Genomic DNA, 27,816 nt, shown 5'->3' with positions numbered 1-27,816 from the left:
TCTCTTGGGTCTATCATTGGGGCCTTTTGTGACAAAGTTAGCATGATTTTTGATAGGCACTGAATGCTTAAGAAATATTAGCCCTCTTAATATTTCTCTTGTTTATCATTCTGTCAATTACCATTACTTAATTCTCCAGAAGATCTTTCATCGCATTTATAATAAAGAAATTGGGACAAAAGAAAGCCAAACCTAAGCACAAGTATTATATTTTATAGCGGGAGAGCAGAGAGCATGGACACCTGACTCTGGTATTTCAGAATATATTTTCTGGGAGAAACAAAAGACAACAACAACAAAAAAGTACCATTCTGACTCCTGCAAGGAAATGACAGGTAGACTGCTAAGGAGATGTGTGGGAGTTTTGTGGAGATGTCTACAGTCTCACGGCATCTCAAAGAAGGTTTTAGTGGAGCAATTTTTCACCTGAAGACTGGTGGCAATCAAATCAATGGGAGTTGATAGTGTTGTTTGATGCAGCTGCCTGATTGGTGCCTCCCCCGAAGGCTTGGGTGAACATATTCAAGCTGTCTTTCCAGAGCCTTGTGTTGTTTCTTCTTGTCTCTGACAATTGCAGAGCTTTGTTTTCTGTCCTGACAGTCCAGGCTTATAATAGGTCTTCCTGTAGCATAGACAGCAAGCCAGTCTAGAATTGGATCTGGCTCATTTCTAAACAGAAATAAACACTACGATGAGCCTGGATATGTAGAGTTTCTGGGAACAAATAGAGTAGATCCTGAGTGAGCTTACTCATTGGTTGGTTGTATTCCCCTTAAGTTGAACTGCTGACAGTTGCATGACCTTGTTAAACCTAGGTTTCCTCACCAAACAAATAAAAATATCCAGTTCCAAGTTTTGTATTGGTTTTAAAATCATCGTCCGCAAACACAGCCCATCTAAATCAGCCATTTTGTGGCCACTGATATCATTTTTATGCATTTTATCAAAATTAATAGAGAATGACATGTGATCTGGGGAGGCAATCCACAGTGATCCCCACTAATACAAAATTCCAGAAAATGTGGTATATATACACAATGGAATTCTATACCTCCACCAGAAAGAATAATGCACATGGAATGGAAAGATTGGAAAAAGGTATATTAAATGAAGTAAGCCAGGCCCAAAGAAACATAGGCCCCATGGTTTTCCTTATTTGTAATAACTAGTATATGTCTAGGACAAGCAGAAAAGATCAAAAGCTATGAACATATGACCATATAAGATGATGTTAAGTTAAATGAACCACAAGATAGGGACACAAGTGGTTTTTTTCTTTCTTGCCATTGTTTTTAATGTACTTAAAATGTACTATGTGATTTTTTTGTTTCTCTTGTATGTTTTTCCCCATGGTGTAACCCCTGTTTTCACTGTATTTGATTCCAGTGCCCTGAATCTTGTATATATATTTTTCTAATTTGGGGAGGGAAAGGGAAATAACAAAATGCTGAAACAAGGATACAGGTTGACCCATTAACAAATGAGATATATAAGACAGTATGTTGAAAACAAACTTTACAACTTGGAGCCAGGGAGGAGTTGGGGGGGGGGGGGAGGTGGGAAGAGATGTAGGAGAAAAACAAAGGAGATGGTAACAATGCTCCATAGGAAATGTACTCATTACCTTATTCATGTAACTGTAACCCCTCTGTACAGTATTTTTACAATAAACATAAAAAATTCTAAATATTCAAAGCTCAAATGAGCAAAGGGATTAGATGACATTAGCTTTCCTGGAAGCCAAGCACTGGTACCCAACAACTGAGCAGTTCAGAATCTTGTCTTAGAAATCACGTGACCTGGTACTCACCATGATTTATGTATACCTGGGTCATCTGTAAATTAACACATGGAAGTATTGGAGAACTTAATATATTTCATAGTTATTGCCTATATTAAGCCCTTAGGAAAATGAGGTGTGAGAGGGTAATAAGTACAAGGTAAAAAAAATTAAATGTGAAAGCTCTCTTCTGAATCTATAGTTTGAAATCCTAACCATTTCCCTCACTGGTTACAATTTTGAGGTTCTTCACCATGACCTAAGGCCTTCTGTAGTTGTCCAAGAGAATCATTGTTCCTACCCCAAAGGTGGTATTCTCCACTCAGGAATCTAGTAATGACATAATATGTCTTCTTTACAGGCTGAATACCTACCACAGGGCCTGATTAGTCATATCTGTGTGATGGAAATATATTATTATAGGCAAGACTGAATGAGTTAATAAATCAGCCAAACTCGATTAATGCTCCAGGACATTTTTTTTTGTAAAGTGTCTCTGTCACACAAACACCTCTAATGGAATGGAATGCTTGTTTGTCACATAGTGATCAATTAAAAATTCTTTGATTACCCAAGGCAGACATGCTCATTCCTGTAATCCTAGCACTCAAAAGTCTGAAATCAGGAGGACTGTGATTTAAACCCAACCTGAATAGAAAGTCTGTTACATCTGCAAAAGTAAGAAGCAAGAAGCCAGGCTGGTTGTCAATTGTTAGTGCATCAGACTTGAGCAAGTAAGCTCAGAGAAAGAGCTTGAAAAGTCCAAATTCAAGCAATAATACTGGCAAAAAACAAAACAAAACAAACATACCACTTTGAGGAATGGATAGAAAATCTGTCCTAAAAATCTCGTTAGTAAATTCCATTTGAACAGGTACATGTCTTCCAAATAGTCATGAAAAGATCTCTTCAGGAAGCTGTTTCTATTAGACCGAAATAAGTCATATAATGAGAAAAATAATAAGCAAATCAATAGGTATTTTGTAAGTTACTTTTCTACTTTGTGAATACCTTCATTTATTTAATTACTTTGAAGAATTCTAATTCTTGCTCTTTTTCCTACTCTTACTGGTCTCACCAGAGCTTCCTAACAGATATATGTCTGTTCGTGTGTTTATTATTGTGAAGAGTTTATACAGAGGTGTTTCAATTCAATGTTTCAATTTCTGAGAAATTATAGCAATTTTATTATAGCAATATTATAGTGATTATAGCAATATTATTCAATGTGCATGTGTGAAAATAGAACTGGGTAATGGAGGAAATGGAGTTGAACTGAAATTGCAGCGGGGAGGGGAGTGTAGAATGATACATAGGGTGACATGGATCAAAACGCAATGTACAGATAATCTTTTAAATATTATGGCAGGCTTGTTGTAAATTAAGAACATAGCTATCATGACTTGGAAGAGATAAGAGTTTTTGGAAAATCTCTCAGAAGGGAAAACTGGGTAAATGTCTTTGCTTCACTGACTGGAATATGGAAGAATAGGTGAGTTCAAAAAAGTGAAATCTTATGACTAGTAGGAAAGTTAGAGAAGTTAGAAAAAGAAAGTCAGACGAAGGATGGAGGTGAACACGGGAAGAATTAAGTGTGAAAATAAGAATACCAGAGAAGCAAGGCACTAGTGGCTAATGCCTGTCATCCTAGCTAATCAGGAGGCTGAGGTCTGAGGACTCTAATTCTATGTTAGGCTCAGCAGGAAAGTCCGTGAGACTCCAATAAACAACTCAGAAAAAGCTGGAGGTGGAGGTGGAGCTGTGGCTCAAGTAGTGGAGGGCTAGCCTAGAGCACAAAGAAGCTCAGGGACAGTGCCAGGTCCTGAGTTCAAGCCCTAGAACTGGTAAAAGATGAGGGGGAGAGAGATAAAGAGAGAGAGAGAGAGAGAGAGAGAGAGAGAGAGAGAATCATAAAGAATATATCTTGACCTTTCCTTCTTTCTCTTAATTGAGAACAAATTATACAAATATATGGGTAGAGTGTAATCATTCTATATGTGTACAGAATTTGTAATAATCAAATCAGACAATTGGTATTTTCCTTTTTCTTCATTTCTTTGTGTTTGGAATCTTTAATACCTTTCTTCTAGTGGTTCATAAAATAAGTATTAACTTGCCCTAAATTAGCCACCATACTGTGCTATAGAACACTAAGTATTAATCTTCCTATCTAATTGTTGGTTGCTATTCATTATCCAACCTCCCTCTAAATTCCATCTCCTTTTCCTTTCCTCCCAGTATTTATTAATCACTGTTTTTTTCTCCTGAATTACCATTTCCTAAGTTCTTACTAGGCTTTAGGCACACTCAAGTCTTTAGATATTTAGCAAATTCAAGTGAATGTCCAAAAAGCATCTCTCCATCTATCTACTACCTGTACATTTACGTCACACATCATGCAACTCTTCCCAATTATTACTTGGAGACTTGAAACAACTATAGTGTGTTTATATATCTCATGTGGGATTTCTCCTTTGCTTTTATATTGCCTCATCTTTGATTTATATTCTCTCTTCCCATGGCCTGTAAGCCTCTTTCAGCTATATCTCATCAAACCTAAAACCTGCTCACAGGGCAAGTCTTAGAGAAAATCTGGCCTTTCCAATGCCTATCTGGGTGAAATGCATTAACTCTGAATCTTTATTCTGTTATCATTACTAGGGTGTCTTTCACTGCATTTACTTGTTTATTTATATCTATTTTTATAGTCATCAATAAATGAATACCGAGTAAGTGAAAGAAAGATTGGATGAAGGCTCCTATTTAAGGCTTCATTGAAAGCCTATAAAATAAGCATTATCCTCTGAATCTTGCAGTCTGTAGGTAAGGTATAAGATCCTTGGGTTGTCAGTGTCAGCTTCAAATTCTTAATCATATAAACCATGCTTATAGTTCACATAACTCCTACTCAGCAGTATTAAAAGTTAAATTAACATATAACTCAAAAAAGGGAAATAGTTATTACTTAGGATAGACACTTAATCAGAAAACTATATGGATTTGACAAATAAAACCAGAATAATGTCTGCATTCTTACTAAGGACAGGGAAAAGAAAGAAATGAAGTAGACGTTTCTAAGTGATCTGAGAACTAAAACTATGTTCTGTGCAATGAAATCTCTGTTGATTTGACTCATTATGAAAACATGTTAGTAGAAAATTCTATAATCCATTCAAAAAATTGCAAAGTCTTCTTGTGCTATTGCTAACAGAAATCTGAACTCAGAGAAAAAGAGCAATAGCCTAGGATCTAGGCAAATGAATCCATTTATCAGACGAATCAACATTGCATAGCTGATATGTTTAATGATGTGACCTTGGGTATGTTACCTAGTTCTCATGATCTATCAATGTGATAAAGCTGTCATAACTTGTAAATTAGATAATGAATATAAAATACCCTGCAGAGAACATGGCCTATATAAAATACTCAGTTATGATAATGATTAAGATGTTCAGGCAGATACTTGTCAGGCAATCACCGACCTCAGCCACCATGTGCTCTGATGAACATGTACAGCATTTAGAAGATTATTTGGAGGATCCTAAAGGGTGATGAATTCATTCTATCTCCAAAGTGTAAGAGCTAGGAGCTATGTGAAACTTGAATAGAAAATGAGAGACAAGGCAAAACAGTCTGTTGTGGAAATCTATGTACTTGTCTAACCTTCCTATTGGTCTTTCTGACACATGGCTCAAATACTGGACTCTCTGTGAGGCAGATACTTCTACAGGTAGCTATGGGTGGATTGGAGAATTATCCCAGACAAGGGTACAGAAGAAAGCAAGAATGGTTGGATGATAATGTAGACCTGGCAAAATTCCTAGAATCCTAATGAGGAGGTCTGTATCATTTCTTACCCATTCCAAACCAAGTAAAAATGGTAGTAGTTTTGAACCAGATTGAAGGCTCCAAAAGGGAGTGGGGTCCAGGCTGCGAAGTTGTTGAAACAGAGCCTAAAATGTGGAAAATGGCAATTTCCAGTGAGCCTGTTCCTTGCAGCTGGAGATTAAGTCTTGTCTTGAAAGGTAGTCTGAGTGGCATATGTCAGTGTCTGTTATAAAAATCATCATTCCCAAATACCATATGCCAAGTACACTCAGAAAACCTATATGTAAAATTTCAAAATTAACGTTTGCCCTTCTGGGGAGAAATTAGCCAATTGAAGGAGAGAAATTTTGCATCTTTTCTTCACCTTTTATAATGATGACCAAAATTTTTGTGACTAGTTCACTTATTGTTTTTCCTTCTACCAGAGTACTTGACCATGTACCTTCAAAGCACTGAGAGTCTAGTTCTATGTAAAGAATATAAAAATTAATTAGAAACAGAAACAAAAATTCATAGCTAATTGTATTGTGGCACAATTTTTGTGATGGCTTTAGCATGTGTATTTTTCTCCAACGATTAGGTAACTCGGAAAGAATGAAATCCTGTACCCTATTAGATAATTCAGAATAATATATTCAAATATTCAGAGAGCACAAACTATTCCAATTAAGTTGTATATTTAATCATCTGCATACTTTCTTGAAATAAAGTATGTAAGCTACTTTACTCAAGAAAAGGCAATTTTTCTCAGAAATCCACTGAAGCTTGAACACTGAAATATGAGGAACTTCTCAATTATGAATTCTACCAGACAAAGAGACAAATAATCTCACATCGTTTCATTTAATCAACTATGCCCATTTAAGAAGAGTGAGGTTAAAATACTAAGTCAAGTTGGAGATTACACATGTCAGCAGTTAATGGTCTTTCTTTTTTGAGAAATTGCCAAGGGGAGAAAATTATATTTAAACTTACAGCTGTGTTAAGAAAGAAAGCATTTAATTTAGAATATATAATATGCAATATAGTTCGTGTAATATTCCATCTTACCCAAGTGCACATTGGGATAAACAATTCATCAACCAGAATTTTACTGAGAATCTATTATATATCAGAAAGAATTCTACTTATCCTTGAGGCATATACACAATTTAAAGAATTAAAAGCTTCACATGTTAGAATATGACTCACAAATCTCACTGACTAGTTTGTTCGGGTTGGTTCTCCTACATTGAATAAGAGCTTTCCAAAACAACAATGACCAGGAGAATGATTCTTTCAAATGTACAACAGTACTGGTAGAAAAGCAATCTATTCAATATCTGTGAGTAAATTACTCAGGATTGTAGCATGAAGATATTAGGCTGAGCAAAACCAGAGAAAGAGTTCCATGATCCATGAAGAGAGTCCATCTATAAAACTAGTCCCTTCCATCAAGTCAGTACACATTTTGTTCCTCTGCTGTTCAATCAAACTACTCACCTAAAATAATTGGGTTGAAAGACAAGTGAAGATCATATAATATGACATTTTCCATTGTGACATCATACAGGTTTTCAGATAAGGAAAGAGAATCAGATAGTAGATAATGTATAAGGTAGGTTGTCAGGGTCTTTAACAGGTAAAGAAGAATCATGGGTAGTTTCAAATTAAATAGAAAATACATCCCTTCATTGATTGATGAGTTATCTCAAATATCAACAGACATACACAAGCTAGGTAATCTATTCATCATCTATTGGAAAGATGTGAGCAAATGTTGTCCTGAAAGCAGATGTCAAATCATTATGCTTAGGGAATCTTCATATGTCACAATACTCCATAACCACACATCTGAAACACACATTCTGAGAAAAGATGTTCATAAGGTAAAAAATGGTGGGAAAACCTACCCCTTCATACAGGGAACAAAAAGCAAATGCTTACCATATACAAGTTCTACTCCATTAGGGAGAGCACATTTGCATCCTAAGATTTAGTTTGAAAAATCATTCCAGGGTACAAAAAGTTTGAATTTCATTTCGGAGAGTACAAATATATTTTTTACCCAATTTATAGGAATACACACACTTTAAAATCAACACATTAACACATCAAAAAGCAGAGGTTTGGGAACCTAAAAGATAAAGAGACATCCATTTTGAGATAAAGAGGTGAGGTGTGAAACACATGCAGAGAAGAAAATAATGAAGTAAGTGATAGGATCCTGAACCAAAGTGATGTTTGTTTTCTAAACCAAACCCACCACCAGTAACCCATAAAACCACAAGTCAGAAGGCCTGAGAAAGACAGGGAGCTCTGCTATGATAAAAAAGGCTGCAATTAGAGCTGCCAGGTAATGAGAAAGGAGACTTCATTTTTAGAATTCAAGCTAGAGAAGGCTGGGGCCTGGCTTAGTGGTAGAACACTTGCCTTGCAAGGTCAAAGGAAAGAATTCAGTTAGAGGGTCTGGGTTTTTCAAATCCTACAGGATCACTCTTCTCTGGCATTCATCTTCTTCAAGCCCTCAACAGAGAGTATAGATAGATAAATAGATAGGTAGGTAGGTAGGTAGGTAGGTAGGTAGCTAGGTAGATAGATAGATAGATAGATAGATAGATAGATAGATAGATAGATAGATAGATAGATAGATAGATAGATAGATAGATGATAGATAGATAGATAGATAGATAGATAGATAGATAGATAGATAGATAGATAGATCAATCTTTAAGTAGTTGTGTAAGGAGGTTACCAATCAATAAATACATTTATAAATGCAATGCATCTTGACTGATAGCACCCTTCTATCACTCCCTTTCATCCATCCCTTCCAATTTTCTAGTTTTACACAATATGCATTAAATATTATGCATTTTCTGATGTGTTTGCTGTTATTATCTTTTGATTTTAAATCTTGCCAATGTGACCTACCAAGACCTAGAAACTGAGGACATGAAGAGTTGAACTATGGACCTTGAAGTCATATTTCTATCTCTCTTTATGTATATATCTATGTAGACAGAGATGTAGATATAGATATCTATATGTATGTCTCTGTAGACATATGTATATCCATCTATCTATAGATATCTATATCTATATCTATAGATGATGGATATATAGTTATAGATATATAGATATAGGTATAAGTATATAGAGATGTCTCTCCATATAAATATATAGATATTTGTATTTATAGCCATATATGTGTGTATATGTCTATAACTCTCTCTATATGTCTATATGTAGATATATAGATAAATATGAAAATGAAACTAGGAAAATTGAGAGGATGGTGGGATTGGGAAAGATGGGGTAGAATAATGAAGGAGCTGTCATTGATCAAGAGTCATTGTACTCAGAAACTGACATTTTGAATTGAAACACTTTTATAAAACTATTTAAAGGTAATAGTAAGAGTTAGTGGCATGGCTCAAGTTGAAGTTTTAGATACTGAGTTCTAGTCATGGTCTTGGATTTACAAAACACAAAAGGTAATAATTATTTAAAAAATAAATAAATCAGGGGCTGGGAAGGTGACTCAGTGGTAGAGCTGAAGAGCTGAGGGACAGCGCCCAGGCCCAGAGTTCAGACCCCATGACTGACAAAATAACAACAAAAAAATCAGGGACATGGTTGCATGGTTGTCAAGAAAATTCTCATTAAGTCCCTAATGATGTTATTTATTTTTATGCCAAGGAAACTCTTCCTATTCTATGTCTATACTATGAAAAATCAACTTTGCAAAGAATTATTTCTGCCTACAAAGATCTCTGAAGCACTATAAAAGTTTATGTAGATTCTTTCTATATTTCCTGTAAATAAATTTTTCTTTCCTTGGTCAAATCTGTCTTCATCTGTCCCTTTAAAGAATGTTATGTTTAAAAAACTGAAAGATACAGATGGACCCATTGCAACAATGAGATGTGCAAGTTGTTATGTTGATAAAGGAACTTTACAACTTTGGTGGGGGGGATGGGAAGGGATGGGAAGGGGAAACAAAGGAGGAGGCAACAATGCTTGATAAGAAATGTACTTCTTATCTTGCTCATGTCATTGTAACCCCTTTATACAGTATTTTCACAATTAAAATAAAACTAAAAGAAAAATAAAAACACTTTTGACATGTATCACCTATCAAATACTTTGAATGTTTCCACAAATAACTTTTGGAATGGATCATTGCCTCAAGGTTTTACATCTTTACTTTTCACTTTGAGTCTCCTCTACTTACACAAGGTTATAATAAAAAGACAACATTAGCAGAGTGAGTCTGGGTAGAGACTCAGAACCAAAGAAATGGTGTTTGAGAGCATGGGTTTCTCCACTGATAAGCCTGTGTTTGGATTTGATTCTCAACACAAATGAGAACTGGGAAAATAATGGATGTCAAGCTTCCTCAAGAAGCACTCCCAGACCAAGCCGTTTAGATTACTATGGCTCTGTAGGAGAGTTTGACGTTTGGTATTGTTATTCCTTCAGCAGTGTCCTTTATGCTAAGGATTGCTTTTTTGGTATTCGGGGTCTTTTATTGCTCCATATGAAGTTTTGGATTGCCTCTTCTATTTCATTGAAGAATGACGTTGAGATATTGATAGGCATTGCATTGAATTTGTAGATAGCCTTTGGCAGCATTGCCATTTTCTCCATGTTAATCATCCCTATCCAGGAACATGGCAGATTTTTCTACTTTCTTAGTTCTGCTTTAATTTTCTTTATCAGATTTTTAAAGTTTTCATCATAGAGGTCCTGAGGGCCAACAGAATAGTACTGAAAACCCAGAAATGAACCCATAGACCTATAGCCCCCTAATCTTCAATAAGGGAGCCAAAAAAATAGAATGGAAAGAAGACAGCCTAGTCAGTAAATGGTGCTGGAAAAATTGATTGAACACCTGTAGAAAACTAAAATTAGATCCTTATATATCACCCTGCACCAGAATTAACCCCAAATGGATCAAAGACTTCAAGATTGAAACAGATACCCTAAAAACATTACAGGAAGGAATAGGAGAAACTCTAGGGCTCCTTGGCACCGGTCAAAATTTTCTTAATAAAGACCCAGAAACACAACAAATCAAAGAAAGGTTGGACAAATGGGATTACATGAAGCTACAGAGCTTCTGCACAGCAGAGAACATAGCTAGCAAGATAAATAGAAAGCCTAGGGCTTGGGAGATTTTCACTAGCCATACAACAGACAAGCACCTCGTATCTAACAAAATGCTTAAAAATAAAAAAGCGTACAGGTTGACCCATTGTAACAATGAGACATAGGAGACACCGCAAATCAACTGTACAACTTTGGGAGAAGGAGGAGAGGAGGAAGGAGGAGTTAGGGAGATGGCAGGGGAAGGGACAGTAAGGGAAAAGCAAAGGAGGGGATAGCAATGCTCTATAGAAAATGTACTCATTACCTTACATATGTAACTGTAACCTCAAAGAAAAAACTGACCCATTAATAAGTAGGCTAAAGATTAAAGAGAGACATCTCTGAAGAAGAAATAAAAATGGTCACTAAACACAGTAAGAAATGCTCAAATTCTCTAGCCATAAAGGACGTGCAAATCAAAACAATATTGAGATTTCACCTCACCCCAATTAGAATGACTATAATCAAGAAATCTAATAATAACAGATGCTGGAGGGGATGTGGCCAAAAGGGAACCCTACTGCATTGTTGGTGGGAGTGTAAACTTGTTCAGCCAATTTAGAAAGCAGTATGGAGGTTCCTCCAAAGACTCCACATAGAGCTCCCCTATGACCCAGCAATCCCTCTTCCGAGCATTTACCCCAATATCACAAACAAGGCTATACTAAAGCTACCAGCACAACTATGTTTATTGCAGCATTATTCACCATACCTAAGATATGGAACCAACTCAAACACCCCTTAGTAGATGAAAGGATCAAGAAAATGTGGCATGTGTATATATATACACATATATATACATATATATATATATATATATATATATATATATATATGAGTTATATGCCTCCATCAGAAAGAATGACACCATCTCATTTGTTAGGAAATGGAAAACCTTGGGGGAAAATCATATTAAGTGAAGTAAGCTAGACCCAAAGAAATTTAGACCCATGGTTTCCCTTATTTGCAATAATTAGTATATGTCTAGGATAATCTTATCAGAGAAGCAGAAAAGCTCAAAAGCTATATACATATAACTATATAAGATGATGCTAAGTGAAATAAACCCCAAGATATGGACACAAGAGGTTTTTCTTTGTTGTTGTTTTAATGTACTATGTGGTTTTTCTGCTTCTACTGTATTTCTTCCTCCTATGGTATATCCTTGTCACTGTATTTGTTTTTGGTACCTTGCATCTTGTATATACATTTATATAATTTGGGGAGGGAAAGGAAAATAACAAAATGCTTAAACAAGGACACCGGATGAGCCATTGCAACAATGATACTCACAAAAAACTATGTTGGAAATGAACCTTACAACCCTATGGGGAATGGGGGAATGGGAGAGTTGGGAGGGAACGGATAGTAGGAGAAAAACAAAAGAGAGGGTAGCAATGCTTGACAAGAAATGAACCAATTACCTTACTCATGTAACTGTAAGCCCTCTCTACAGCATCTTTACAATAAAATACAATTTTTAAAAAGAAGGACTTACACCTAAGTAGAACCCCTAGCTCTTTCATTATTCTCTATGGATACGTATTTTACTGAACTATGCATCCTTACAGAAGTCTGGGTCAGGATTCACCCTTCCACGTACCTGTGGAACAGAAAGATGTACCAAAATATAGTCAATCTAGCACAGTATCTGGAACAAAGTTTACTAAATGATTATTTCCACCTCTTTCTAAGACTCCTCCTAGAGCTCTCTTTTGATCTCCTTAGGCTTCTTGTGGAAAGAACATGTGTAAATTACCCATGCCCTTGTCAACTACCATCTTCTCCTCTACTAGGATCACTCAGCTACTGCTTCCTACAACTCCTCTCTCAGCCTCGGTTTCCTCATCCATAGTCAGGATGGAAAAGATTATTTTTCCCAAGGCCTGAACCATAAATTTTATATTATCCTTCTCTCTCATGGACAAGTAAAACCTATAAAGTAAAAATTGAATAAGCATTAATTAAGTATGGTCATGTGACGATCAATGACAGATACATTCAGAAAACAAACGTGTTTTCGGCACAATCTATGTGCATTATGGAATATACATCCACAAAGTCAGATGCTAGTGCCTGCTAAGTACTTCTATAGGCTTTATATATGTTCATTCATTCATATGATGTACACAGAGAGACACATGCGTTCATTATTTTTTTGTTATGGTTGCTGTGTTTTGGTCAGTTGTAGAGCATGAATTCTGGGCCTGGGCACTGTCCCTCAGCTCTTCAACGCAAGGCTAGTGCTCTACCAATTGAGCCACAGCACCACTTCTGGTTTTCTGGTGGTTAATTGGGGATAAGAGTCTTGCAGACTTACTTGCCTGGGCTGACTTTGAACTGTGATCCTCAGATCTCAGCTTCCTGAGTAGCTAGGATTGCAAGAGTGAGCCACTGGCACCCAGCTGACACATGCATTCTCTACAATACCACCCAGAGTTGCAATAAAATAGGGGATGCATGAGCATGCTGAAGGTGTAACATGAAAAAAATATTTTGCAGTAGTCTTGTAAATGCATAAATTAGTACCATAATTGCTTACTATCACCAGTGTTACATACATACACTAATTAACTGTTCCTGTATACTTTCGTATAACTGGTACTATTGTCAGTTTGTTTACCCCAGCATTGCCACAAAAACATGAAGTGCTGTGCTACAAAGTTACAACTTCTATGAAGTCATCAGTCAATGGGAATTTCTCAACTCTATTATAGGCCTATAAGGACATGATCACACACGTGTTCTATCATGACCAAAGCATCAAAAAGGAAAATATAGCATCATAGTTAACAAGCTCTTAAAACCCAGGCAATCATAAATAGTAGTTGTGGGACTTAAGGCAAATTATTTTAAGGCATATGCCTCCCTTCCTTATCTGGGAAGAAGGGATGTTGGTGATCCTATATGACAACATTACATGATTTATCTGTTAACAGAAGCAAAAATATTTAGAACAGTATCTAATGTATAGTAAACATTCCTCACGGCTATTTTATGCCAATCAACCCTGCCCCTGGAGATGAAGAAATGAGATACAAAAATACACAGGATGAATTCTTGCTTTACCTATTGTCTCTGACTTCACAATGAAAAGGAAGAGGGTATTCTATTTTATTTTAGGACCAGTTATTTCAATCACCAGCTGTTATGCTGTTGGAGAGATCTCTAGTGCCACTTCCTAAGAGCTCTCGATAACCTCCGAAGATGTTTGCCGTCTGCTGCCTTGGGCATTTGCAACTGTTCAAATCTCGCCTCTCCTTTCCTTTCTGCTTTTCTTTGTCAGCTGTCGCCTTTGGATTCCAAGCTACAGCCAATGTCAGTCACTTACGCAGACGTTGAGTGCTACTGTGTGCTGTGCTTTGAACCCCTTCCAGAAAGCTCATGGTGCTCATATGTGCAGAGAGAAGTCTATGCAAAGATGCGCTTGTGCGCTTCCAAACATTTCCCTGGTGTCTTTGTACATCTCTATTCCAAGGTTCTATGTCAAGAAAGTTGACACTGTCTGAATTGGGACTTACATGATACTTTGAGCATGCCATGTTTCTTTAAGAGCAAAGTTTTTCAAATCGTCTTGCCAGTTATTTTCTCAGTGATACCAAAATAGGCTGTATCCTGTGGGTCTTTTCAGCAGGATTCCACAAGCATCTTACTCTGTTGGAGGTAAGTTTCAGCATTTGTCAGCTCTTCAGGAGACACCTACTTTTAGCTACTTTCTAAGCTAAGGGCTGATGGTTAGAGGGCTAATTGATTCACAAGTTCACCAAATATTTCTTCAATGCTGAGTATGGGTCACCCTACTTTGACTTTATGTTCTGTGGCATTCTCAGTGCTCTCTCCAAGAGTTGAGATACACAAACCCTAATCAATATGCGCAAGTCTAAATGGAAATAAGTTCATCAACAAGAGAAATAGGGACTAGGAGAGAAGATACAAGACTGTTGAAGTCCAAACCCTGAAGACATTCTATCTGAGCAGCTATCTGAAAGCTGATGGTGAATTTAAAATAAAAGACAGGAAGTGCTCCAAGTCTAGGTGATAAATGTGTACACTGTCAAAGGCACCATGGTTGCAAGAAGTATGGCATGTGTCAGGATCTAGCAGGTTCATGTAAGAAAATTAAAAAAAAAAATGGGCCAATGAAATTTGATGATATTGGAGGCCAATGGGGAAAGAAAGAGCCTGCATGGTCATTTCAAAACTTGACTCATAAACATGACTCCATGACTTACTCCTGTTAGATCATAGTGTTCGACTATGAATGTCATAAGCAATAGAATCTTTTTTTTTTTTTTTGGTCTGTCATAGGGCTTGAACTCTGGGCTTGGGCACTGTCCCTGCACTCTTCAGCTCAAGGCGAGTGCTCTACTGCTTGAGCCAAAGTGCCACTTCCAGTTTTCCAGTGATTTATTGGAGATAAGCGTATCATGGACTTTCCTGCCCAGGCTGACTTTGAACCACGATCCTCAGATCTCAGCCTCCTGAGTAGCTAGGATTACAGATGTGAGCCATCAGCACTGGCTAGCAATAGACCATTTGTTAGGAAATGGAAAGACTTGATGGAGAATTCTTAAGATCACCCAAATCCTCCAACATTGTATTTATTCATCTAAATCTATCTCCTCTAAAGCTGCCACACTAGCATTATTTGTACCAGTTCTAGGGCTTCAGCTCAAAATGCAGTACCAAAACTGAGCTTTTTTCACTCACAGCTGGTACTCTAACATGTGAACTATACTTCCATTTCTGCCACTTCAGTATTCTTAAAGAATATATATTTGCAGTTTCCCAGATCAATACATTCTGCATACACTGTAGGTATGCAAAATGATTCATTGTCTTGCCCCAAACCAAACTTTGGTCTCTTAAGTAGGGTTTGGGGGAACTATGCCGTAAGAGTTTAGTTATCTGACTCATAACAAGTATCTTACATCACAACCTAAGATCCTAACCTGTGATAGTCTTCATTTTCATTTTAGATCCTCTGATATGTCCAGCTTAACACCTTTAGAATTAGTAGCAAAAGGTCATTGCACATGTTTATCTGAATTGTTACTATATATTTCATTTAACTATTTCTATGTATTTTGTTTAATCCTTTCTATATCTTTTATCTGATCTATATGTTCACCTTATTTGGTCTCCATTATTCAAACATAAGGCTCACAGGTTTGGTTGTGTATTCATAGGTATATTAGTCAATGCACCAGTTTCAGAGCATTTTTACTGTTGCATTTGCTGATTTCTATTTGCAAGTAGGGTAGAGAAAGTTGGAAAGGCCCCACTGAAGAGGTCTCTACCATACGGAGAGGACATGAGCAAGTATCGACCACTTAACAACAAGTTCATATGAAAAGTTTACTAGATTCTTCATACTTGCTATAAAATATGTATCAGAAATTGCCTAGAACCAACTAAAATAGCTCTCACAGTAAAACCCAGAAAACTTTAGGATTATGAGCCTCCCCAGTGATCATAATTTTAGGTCTCAGGCTTGGTTAAGACTCAGTTATCTCTAGAGAACCTAACAATGCTTTATATAGGTCCTCAGTGACCTCATGAAAGGGTAAAAATAGTCACAGTTTAGGAACATGTCTTCCCATCACCTCAGGCCCACTGCTTGGGTCATTTGCATTTACTACTTTTGACACTCAAAATCTTAAAGAGCAGTGCATAATGTCTGGGTTTAGTGATCAGCCCAGAGAATAAAGGGTCCAGTCTCTTTTCTTTTGCTGTATCTCAGTCAGGACAGGATATTGCTATGTTTGGATTGTGAGTTTCCCGAATCCTAAGATGTCATCAACATCAGCACAGTTTTATCTTTCCTGGAATAATCCTGATTGCTTCCAAGACCTCCAGCATTTCATTGAAGTTCATATCAAGTCTAATCTGCAGTTCATTCAAGTGAAAAGTCAGCATATTATCAGTAGTCTTGAGTGTGTTTGTCCACTCTTCTCCTGATATTAAACATTGGAAAAGAAATAGTGCCTTAGCTCAGGTTGCTATTGAAAGTACTACCATAAAGTAAGTGACTTAATCAGATAAAAATTATTTTACTCATCATTATAATTGTTGAAATTCTAGACCAAGGTGTTAAAATCTTTGGTTTCTGGTAGAGCTTTCTTTCTGATTTATAGAGAGATAATCATATATTTCTGTGTTCTCACATGGTTGGGCTAGGAAGAGCTCTCTAGAATATATTCTCATGAGTGTAATAATCCTTCTGAAGGTCCCACTCTCATACCATGATCTAAGTACTATTACCTCCAAAAAGACTTTCCAAATGCCACCATAATGGAAATTATGACTTCGCCTTATAATTGTAGGGAGGAGAGTATAGTTCATTTTATAGCAGGTAGGTATATTATCCAAGCTTCTGAAATTAAGCTCATTCCCATTGTTTAGAGAGTTGAAATATTCACTTTGTTAGAAAGTCCCAGGGAATAAATTGTTGGGTTTTTTTGGCACAGAATCCACTAATTCCCTATAATTTTCTTCATGTTGACTCATAGAAGACTGAATTCCAAGGTGACATTTGGTCAACTCCAGACACAAGAAGAAATCTAAGATTTCTTCTTCCTGGATTTCATCCTATAACAAACATCTAGGATTTATTATACTTATCATCATAGGAAATATGAAAACTTCTTTGAAACAAAATTGAGTATATATTTGCTACTCAAACTTACATTTAGAAAGTTGATTTAGAAGAAACAGCACCTCATATCTGGCATACATATTCAGAGCAGAAAAAAAATAAAACATTCCGATAGCATAGTTTCTGGTCTTTCTGTCCCCAGAGACTTGTCCTCAGCAGATGCTCAATGTAGGTTGCTGGTGAATGTACATTACAGGACAACACCAAAGTTGGTTAAAAACTGGCTCAAATCCAAAGACAAAAATGAAAGGGAAGCCAGGGCTGAAGTGGAGGAACTCTAATTCACTTTCAGTGTAGCACAGTATACTATGATTTTCTACTTTGCATGCCTGCTTCTCCAATTAATTCATTAGTTTCTTAAGTCATATGGAATATAACCTAACCTAAACAAACATAGAATAAATTCATAAAAGAATTCTTATCTGTGCCATTTATCAATATATCATACACAACACACATATATACACAGAGTAATAATAACAATGCTATTTTGGTATTTCTGGCCTTCTGTTCTCCTCTTCTTCCTCTTCCTTCCTCCTCCTCTTCTTCCTCCTTTTCATTTGTATAAGCTTATACAGTTTTTCCAGTTTTTAAGTGGTACTGAACATTGTTCTTTATAAAAGAAGAAAATTAAACCCATATTCTAAACTCTAATTTAAATATTTATTTAAAAGTTATACCATTAGCTAGTGCTAAAATAATGCTCTGTGATCCCAGCTGCTAACGTGAAATAAATTAATGAATTCTTGCTTATTAATTCCACTAACTTCTAGTGAGATTTCTTCAGGCTCTATTCATGGCTCTAAAGTTTAAAAATGAACAAGGCACAGACCTGGCCTTAAAATAATTATCATCTAGCTGAATTGTTTAGTATCCACATATACAAATGATAACACATGATTATAAAGTCAATATTCTCTGCATCAGTAGAGCTAGTCTGAAAACATCAAATGGAGAAAAATGTTGTGAAAGACACTACACTAAACCAAGTCTTTGAAGAATAGCAAATCTTCTTGTCCCAGAAATCAGCAAGCATGTCCACTATTGTCTACGAAGGTAATTCATTGCGAACAAGATCTCAGAGAGGCAGAGGAGATCTTATGATGTATATTCTCATTGAATTTCTCCACTGCCCCACTCACGCCTTCCTATGGTGAACATGGTAACTTACCATGCCTTGGATGATTGAAATACTCCCAGTGTATTCAGAAGTGAAACGAGAAGTTTGATCTAAAAACTACCATGGTTATTTTTCTGTTCTCATCTCTGAAAGTTCCAGCCAGGCTGGGAGCATGTTTGCCAAGTTTTCCGCCTAGAGGAAAATTGTGTGGCTGAGTTATAAATACATTGAAGGAGCCAGCTGGAACTGTCTCTTGTAATTTAATATGCAAAGAAATAATCTGAGTCATAGATGGAGACAGGCAGTTCCTTTTAGATAAGAGCACTCTAAGTTTGGCTCTGCAGATGACTTTCAAGAGCCTTTTTTCCACAGTGCAAGGGAAAGTCTCAAGGCAATTGGGGCCAAGTTTTGACCTTGAAACTTGAGTTCACTTGCTTGTCTTTTGTTCATCACATCAGCCAAGAGGTTACATCCCTAAATTCCCTGGTAGGAGCCTTTAAATCAAAAGAAAGTCTGAATTCTTTTTTCAGTGTTAGAAAAGAACTTAAATTGTAACCTCTGAAAACTGCAGATACTTTTTTCCATATTTATTTAAATTAAATAAGATGCAATGCAACTTGTGATGAATGAAATAGCATGGTAACCGTAATGAGCAGAAGGACCTAGAAATATTAGCCAAAATTGGACCTTTCCCTCAATACAATTTATTGAATGTAGATTTTAATAGATAGGTAGTTGAATTACATTAACCATAATATTTGTTTGGGAGAATTCAAATGGTGTAATTCCATTGAATAACTAACTCAGTACCACAATATGAAAGCCAGGAAATTGGTATTTGACAGGAGGAAGATAGAAGAATAAAGGAGGAAGCAGTAAGAATACAGTCATAATATGTAATCCCTATCCTGTGAATTTAAGGAAATTGAAGGGATGGGTTAGGAGGGAGGGGGAAGATGAAAGACATTAATTATATTCACAAACTAATTTGTTGAATGTTAATTCCTTCATACAATTACTTAAACATTATATGTAAAGGTGTGTGTGTATATATATATATATATATATATGTATAGATAGATAGATAAGATAGAAATAATGAGAACTTATGCTATACCTTTAGGTCTTAAAAAAGTAACGATATTTTTAATTAGTTTTTAAAAGATTAGCATATGGTAATCTTATTATGATGTCAATAAGAGTATTTCTAGTATTTTAATCAAGATTTACTAATAATGACAATATTAATACCTTCTAAATAATGACTGATGTCACTTGGTAACCTGTAGAGATAGTTTCAGTTAAATATTATTGTAAAACAAATCAGTCCAAAACTTAGCAGCCACAAAAAGCCACCTATTCTGTGACATGAATGTGTGTCTCTGATTAGAAGAGTCTCTGCTAGTTTCTGTTGTATTTACTTTTGCACTGAATTCATCAGAAAGTCTCTATCCTTTACTGCCTTCATGGAATCTACCAGTAAATTACAAATCACCAGAGTCATCAAATACAACAAGCCACCACAAATAGAGTAAATGTGGATTAAACCAGGAACTGGTTACACTTGCAGAAGATAAACTGAGAGCTGTATAAGACCATGCAACAGCTGGGTGCCATTGGCTCATGCCTATAATCCTCCTACTCAGGAGGCTGAGATCTGAGGACTGCGGTTCAAAACCAACCCAGGCAGGAAAAGCCGGAAGACTCTTATCTCCAGTAAACCACTCAGAAAACTGGAAGTGGCACTGTGGCTCACTGTGGTAGAGCGTTAGCTTTGAGCTGAAGAATTAAGGGACACTGCACAGGCCTAGAGTTCAAGTCCCACGACTGACAAAAAATAAATAAATAAATAAATAAATAAAAGACCACATTGCCCCTGGGAGTCACTCCATTCTTGGGCTAGTGAAGCAAAGGCAGAGCCTAAAACAACAACAACAACTATAGGGCTGGGAATGTAGCTTAGTGGTAGAGTGCTTGCTTAGCATGCAGGAAGCCCTGGGTTTGATTCCTCAATACCACATAAACAGAAAAAGCCGGGAGTGGAGCTATGACTCAACAGGTAGAGTGCTAGCCTTAAGAAAAAGAAGCTCAGGTACAATGCCCAGGCTCTGAGTTCAATCCCCATGACTGGCAAAAACAAACAAAGAAAAAATCAACTATAGAAGCTGAAGCCAGGGCAGAGAAGAGTCTCTGCCTCTGAAGATGAACCTGGGCAGAAGTTAGAGGGATCAGATGCAACTATATACATTTTTTATTCTTACCAAAATTTTACCTATTTCTCCTATCAACTGAAAATTTGGATGACAAGGGAGCCTTAAAACTTAGCTTGCTTGCAATACTTCATGCTCAGAATAAAAAAGCAGAACAAAAGAAGGCTGAGAGACAGAGGGTGAAAAGCAGAAAGGAAGGCAGGAAGGAAGGAGGGAGAGAGGAAAGGAGGAAAGAAGGGAAGAAAACAAAAATTTGAGTTACTTCCAAAACATTCCCTCACCCAGCACCAGCACACATAAAAATGTTATGCGAATGAGACTTCCTGACTTCAAGAAAGACACGGGATAAACTCTTCTCCTTAGTGAGCATATCATTATGTCAAGAACCAGCCCACGTCTCTGGTTGCACCTGCCCTGATGTGTTCAGAATTCTTTTATCCGCCCAACACCAACCACCTTTACCACTCAGTGAATCTCAGATGACAGCAGATTTCTATGGATGAGTCTTCCTTTCTGCCTGTCACCGTAATGTCTACAAATCTTGTGTTTTCTTTTTGTACCTGATTAGGCACACTGCAATAAGCATGACACTTCTATTCTTCTTTTTGTAGAATGCTATCCTTAAATGGTAAGCCTCTTTATAAACAAAGCACCTCATCTTCAATACAATTAACATGTTCATAATCAGAATTGTTCTGAATGTAGTACCTAGAAAGGAAAGTGATTCAGAAATCACTTGAGACTTGGGAATTAATTTGAATCAGGTTTATCTCACTTCTACCTGCAATTGGCTTATTATTCCTATCAGTTGCTTCTTCTTTCTGAGTATAAATCTTCTCATTTCTAATAAAAACAACTGCACAATAATAATTATAGTACTTGAAACAGAGTATATTAAATAACATTTGTTGAATACAAGATGGATATCCTCTCTCTACATTGCATGGGTACAAAAGGAATCCTTTTGCAGAATTCTGATTCATGTTAGATTGCTTCATGCCATGTCCTGTTTCATTATGTCCAGTTATTATTACCTTTAGTACTGGTCAAAATCTCATTACACTCGCTTTCACCTTGCCTTTATTTTACTCAAGTCAGTATCATGGGTCATTGATTGCTTCCTGTATATCTGTGTTCACCTCTCTTAGATAAACTTATTTAACTCAGACCATGGGTCTCTCTAAATTGTTATATCCTTAGACTATAAAGAAGTCCTATTACAAGTATGGCCATCTCTGTCTTCCGCTTTCCAATTCATTCTCTCAGAAATATATGTCTATGCTCAGTTTCTCCCTCATCTTCAGGACCATTTTCTGTCCACATTTGTATCAATCTTTCAACTCTTGCCTTCCCATAATCTGACCATATGAGGACCTCATTTCTTTGTGCTTTTCTCTAGAGTGATTTTGGAAGGGCCAGAATCTATCCTGCCACTCATGATCCGGACCCAACCTGACTTCATGACTGTGCCTCTAAGGTCCTGTGCTGCTCACAATGGTAGGGAATACTTCTTTTAGTAATCATCATCCTTAGACAATTGAAGATGAATGAGTGTCGTACTTTCCATCCTCATTTATGTACTGCTTCTCATTCACATGAAAGCTGTGGTCTCTGCTGTCCTTTGTTCTTTTATCATATTACACATCTGCTTTAATACCAGGAAATAAATTGGGTAGTTGAAAGGGGTGGTGTGGGATAAATAGGTAGATAAATGAAGAGGAAAAGAGGGGAAATGGAGTCAAGAATTCTAGGTATATATCCTACAAAATTAAGAAGAGTGAGAGAAGGGTTAGGGAAGGGAGATAGAGAATGCTGAATGGTGTAACATTGACCAAGATGCATTGTGATGATGAACTACTTCATTAAATGTCAACTGCTTTGTACAATTACCTAAGGGAAATTAAAATTAAAATAAAGGAAAAAGGGGCTCTCTATTTCTCCTTTGTTTCCTAAGTACCTAAAAAAAATATTGAAAATCTGTTACCAATTTACTTTTTGGTGAGGCATCCTTAACCGTAATCAACTTGGCAAAGCGGTGTCCATTTCCATTATTGGCATAGGCCTACATGACACCATGTACAACTATACAGCAACATAACCACTCTATCATTGTGAAGCTGGAGAACTCAGTAACCCTGCCTTACTCACACTTCCATTCCTGTATTTGTCACATAGCAGATACAAAATAACCATACAGTGCATCTCACTTGGATTTGAAAAATGCCCTTTAACCATATTTTACCTCTGTATAGGATTCCATTTGAAGATTGCTAAGGGACAAGTGCTCAGTTGCTATGGTGGTCAAGTTTCCTACAGTAGTTGTTTTTATTTTCTTTTTGGCTTGTTGTTTGTTTGTTCTTAACTTTTTAACTGTCCCAAAGGTTTCACATCTTCCTGTGGTGTCCTTTTTATTTAAAAGCATATTATGAAATTGCATTTTCTTAAGAAAAGTATTAGACAGAACAGAGAGAGGAGGATCTCCATGTCCAGAAATATGGGTAGGAAGGTCTAGACAGGAAAGATAAGGTAAAGACATTTATCAAAAGAAAAGGAAAAAAGAGATATACAGAGAATTTGGGGTATTTTAAGATGTCATACACAAAGGAAGCAACCATTACAGGTGGGTGGGGGGTGAGGAAAGGCCTAGATTCATCGTCTAGAAGCTCTGACTCAGCACAAGGTGCAGTTGTGCATGTGAGGAAGCAGAGAAACACTGGAAAGAAAACAACATTGCTGTGGTTAGCAACTTATTTCTTTTTCTTTATTGTAAAGATACTATACAGAGGGGTTACAGTTACCATGAGTGAGGTAATGAGTACATTTCCTATGGAGCATTGTTACCATCTCCTTTGTTTTTCCCCTACCATCCCTTCCCTCCCCACCTCCCCAACTCCTTCCTCTCCCAACAATTTATTTCTTGTAGCAATGTTTGCTTGGGATTTCTTCTATCCACATTCTTGAAGTATCAGAGAGTGAGATTGTGTGGTATAGGATAAATATAACCTAGCTGAGTAATCACTATGATTTATTCCTCCTCCTTCCATTAAAAACTGAAGTTTCTTAAGCTAGTTTGAAATTGATGGATTTAGAGTGAAGTTGAGTGAAAGGGTTTGGAATTTTCACATACTCTATGCATAGATACACGCACTCATGCCTTCTACTAATAACATTTCCTACCAATACTTTAGAGTGTGTGTGTGTGTGTGTGTGTGTGTGTGTGTGTGTGTGTGTGTTTTCTTTTGTCCCATTACTGGAGCTTGAACTCAGTGCCTAGGTGCTGTCCCCGAGCTTTTTGCTCAAGAATAATGCTCTACTACTTGAACATCAGCTACACTTCAGGCATCTAGGTGGTTAATGGGAGATAAAAGTCTCACAGACTTTCCTATACAGGTGAGTTTGGAACTACCATCCTCAGATCTCAGATTCCTGATAGGATTACAGAAATAGTAATCAATTAGCACCTGGCTTAGTCTCCATTTTTAACAGTAGTTGCACAGATATCAATGTATCATTTTCAATTACATTCTGTAGTCCACATGATGGTTGACTGTATGTTGAAAGTTTTACTAACCTAACAAATGCATAATAAGTATCCACCCTTATAGTGCAATTTTAAAGGCCTAACTATTCTCTGACTTAAATAGCCATCTGTCTTTTCCAAAAATCTATCCATCATGTTGTTGTTTGCCTAGCATTTGGTGTGTGTGGAGTACATGTCTGCAATCTCATAATCAGGAGGTTGAGACAGGCCAATTGCAGATTCCAGGTCACTCTGGTATACATAGTGAGATTCTAACCAAAGCATAAACAAAACAGAACAAAATCACATCCATGGAATATCATGTGGATGGGTAAATACGGTATACAGTCATTTGACTAGTTTCTTCCAATTAGTTACATACCTAAAGTTCCCTCCATCCCTTTTTTGGGTAGCTTGATAGCTCATTTCATTTTAAGTTTTTGTTTTAAGTTGATTTATTGCTGTGATAATTCGAGATGACACGTATTATGCATCCTGCCTACAATATCTTCAAATCCTTCCAATCTGGAGATGAAGAAGTTTGAACGTATAAATTTAGTAAATGCTCCACAGATAAACACACATGCACATACATACACTCAAAATGTAAAAATAATATAGGTCCTTACTTGTAAAAGAAATGCGCAACAGGGAAGAGGACTTTTGAACATGGAACAAAAATAAAATAGCAGAGGAAGAAAAGTGTAATGCGCCACTAAACACATGCACTCAGCAATCACACCAACAGAATCACTGTCCCTGGCATTTTGGTTGCCTACCAGCAGTCTCCAAGAATAAACAATAAGAAGAAACAGCTTGTTCATCTCTTCATATGCTGTCGCAAACATATGTTATCAAATCTTCTCCCTTTTTTAAAAATATCGTTAAAGGCATTAAAGATAAATCAAGCTTTTGTGGGTTTAATTATTTCAGTATATTGCATTTTAATTATTTATTAATGTTTCATACTTGAGAAACATTTCCAGAGAATTGGGGAGGTTATAATAAAAAGATTAATTGACTCCATTAATATTCTGGAATAAACCTAGTTTGTGTATCAACTGGGCAAACCCATTCATCTCCTCTCAGGAGAAGCTAGCAGTAACTCTGTAACCTTGGGGAAACAATGTGGCTTTACTTCCTCAGTAGTAATTAGAAATAGCAATAATCTTTGCAACATGGGATTCTTATAAGAATTAATGAAATAATGTATGTTAAGCTTCACAATGCCTGGCACATAAGAAAAGCTCAATAACTATCATCTATGCCTTGGTATTATTTCTAGTTACTGGGTATATATGTATATATATATATATATATATATATATATATATATATATATATATATATACTACCACAGAACCCTGATTTTTAAATTCCCCTTAGTATTGAGCATAAGTTGATTCCCATGTATTAAAAATATTCCCATATTAATCATCCTCATTAATCATTTGTTTGTAATAATTTGTTTCTTACTTCACCACCACTGAAGCTTGTGATCCGGCAATGATCATTGATATTAAGACAGGTTGACATCAGATCTGAGAATCACCATTACAAAAGGTCAAAAGTGCAGTTAGAACATATTTTTATTCAGTGGAATTTTTCTATTTGAAGGACAATTACCAAGTAAAAAGTGTGAACAGTAAGAAATAAAAAGAAAAATTAAGATAATAAAATAAATCTACATAAAGAAAAAGAGAAAATTTAAAGGTACAGAGTATAAAAAACAGTTTGGCTCACCATTGTGGATCATGCTAATTTCTTGAGAGACATCACTCAGGGAAAATTGTAACATCCATCTCTCAGATTTCTTATATCATTACTTCTTACTTGCTTTTGTGTTCCTACACTCTATTTAGAAGTCTAGTTTTCTCTAGTTCAAACAGGAGGGAAATGGAATGTGTAAATAACTATATCCTCTTGCAAACTTCATATTTATCTGCAAAATATGAACAAAGAAGCTAATGACACTTAAATAACAGTTTTATTGATCTGGTGCCTATTGGAATGCTTTTGTGAGATATTCTGTCAGTGATTTTCTAGGGATCTTAGCCATGAAACAGCTTGTTTAGAATTGTTCTTGTGTCGGAGAAGGGAAATGAGAAATCCTTAACTAGAAAGGGATTTTCACTAACTCAGCTCCCTGGGAAGAATCAATATCACATCATAACTTTTCCCCTCTGTTGAAAGAGTGTGGTTTAAAATATAAAGATTCTATTCTTCCTTGGGAAAAACCAATGTTTAAATTTTCCACCTGACATGTTATAGTGTTATATTTCATGTCAGGTTGCTTCAGCCATGGCAAAGGATGGGAAGACTCATTGATACCGTGACACACAGCCCACGGCCCAAGCTGAGTTATTTTAGTGACACGGATCAGCCTGAAACATACACAGGACAGATAGCCATTCTGGAAAACAGAGATAATGTCACTGGGCCCCAGAGATACTGGTATTCATTATCTATTTTTGATACAGGGACAGGGTTACAAAGCAGGTAAGGAACACTATTTGTTTAGCTTAACAAAATTAAGACAACAGAAAGATTTGTCTTAGCTCAGTGGTTAGACAAAAACAAAAGCAGCTGAGTAAAACCTGCTGAGGGTGAATATAAACACATCAAAAATGCCACGAAAGGAAGTATGTGAGAAGAAGTGGAGTCTGATGAAGGTATGTTTTACACACACCCAGACATGACTAAATGACAGCTTCCTATAAAACCAAATGAAGCTCAATTAAAAATGGTAGGAAAGAGCTCTACATGTTGGGATCCACCCAGCATTGTTGGGCTAAATCACAATTTTCTTCATGTGAAATAGATTGTCCTCAAACTTTACTTTTCTTCAAAGAAAGAATAGGCAGAAAGAAAGCTCAGCACATTTCACTAAATGGCCAACCATCTTTTACAACAGCTAAGGCCCATAGAAATCTTTCTAACTTATTTCTTTGCTTGGCTTTGAATCAAGAATCAGATCGTATCTGGTTTTTTTTTTCTCCTGTTTTCACAAACAGTACTCTATTCCAGGCCTTCATTACCTCTGGCTTAAAGTGTTAGAGGGATTTTTAAAGCTGATTTTTTGAAATTTAGTTCTCCTTTAAAGCTTTTTCTACATCACAGCCAAGATTTTATTATTTTTAAGTATAACACCAATCATTCGGTCCTTTCCTGAAAAAAAAAATCATTCATTGAAATTATTTCCAGTATTCAATGCCATCTCAGTAATGAGAACTTGCTGGCTCAGTTTCTCCCAATTTTTTTTCCCACTGAAATAATTAGAAAACCACAGAAATTCCCAGCTTGTCTTCCCAGGCACCATATAATTGTAGTGGGGTTTGGAAAACTGAGTAGACAGAGACCCAAACTGTAAAGAATCCAGTACTATCCAGAGATGAGGGTAGTATCCAAAAATGAAGGAGATTCACACAAAAGCGTTTAACACACTGAGGACAAAATGACAGAAAAGGACCGCAACCCATCCCTAAAGTAGGGTGTAGTTTGATACCTTTTGATCAGATCCTTTGTCCCAATGATCTTGAAGAAGAAATGATTCCATAGACAGAG

The sequence above is a fragment of the Dipodomys spectabilis genome, unplaced genomic scaffold (assembly GCF_019054845.1).
Source record: "Dipodomys spectabilis isolate Male_0828 unplaced genomic scaffold, ASM1905484v1 ptg000273l, whole genome shotgun sequence".
Classification (NCBI taxonomy): Eukaryota; Metazoa; Chordata; class Mammalia; order Rodentia; family Heteromyidae; genus Dipodomys; species Dipodomys spectabilis.
The sequence above is the reverse complement of the archived record's forward strand: the minus strand, read 5'-3'. Positions refer to the sequence as shown.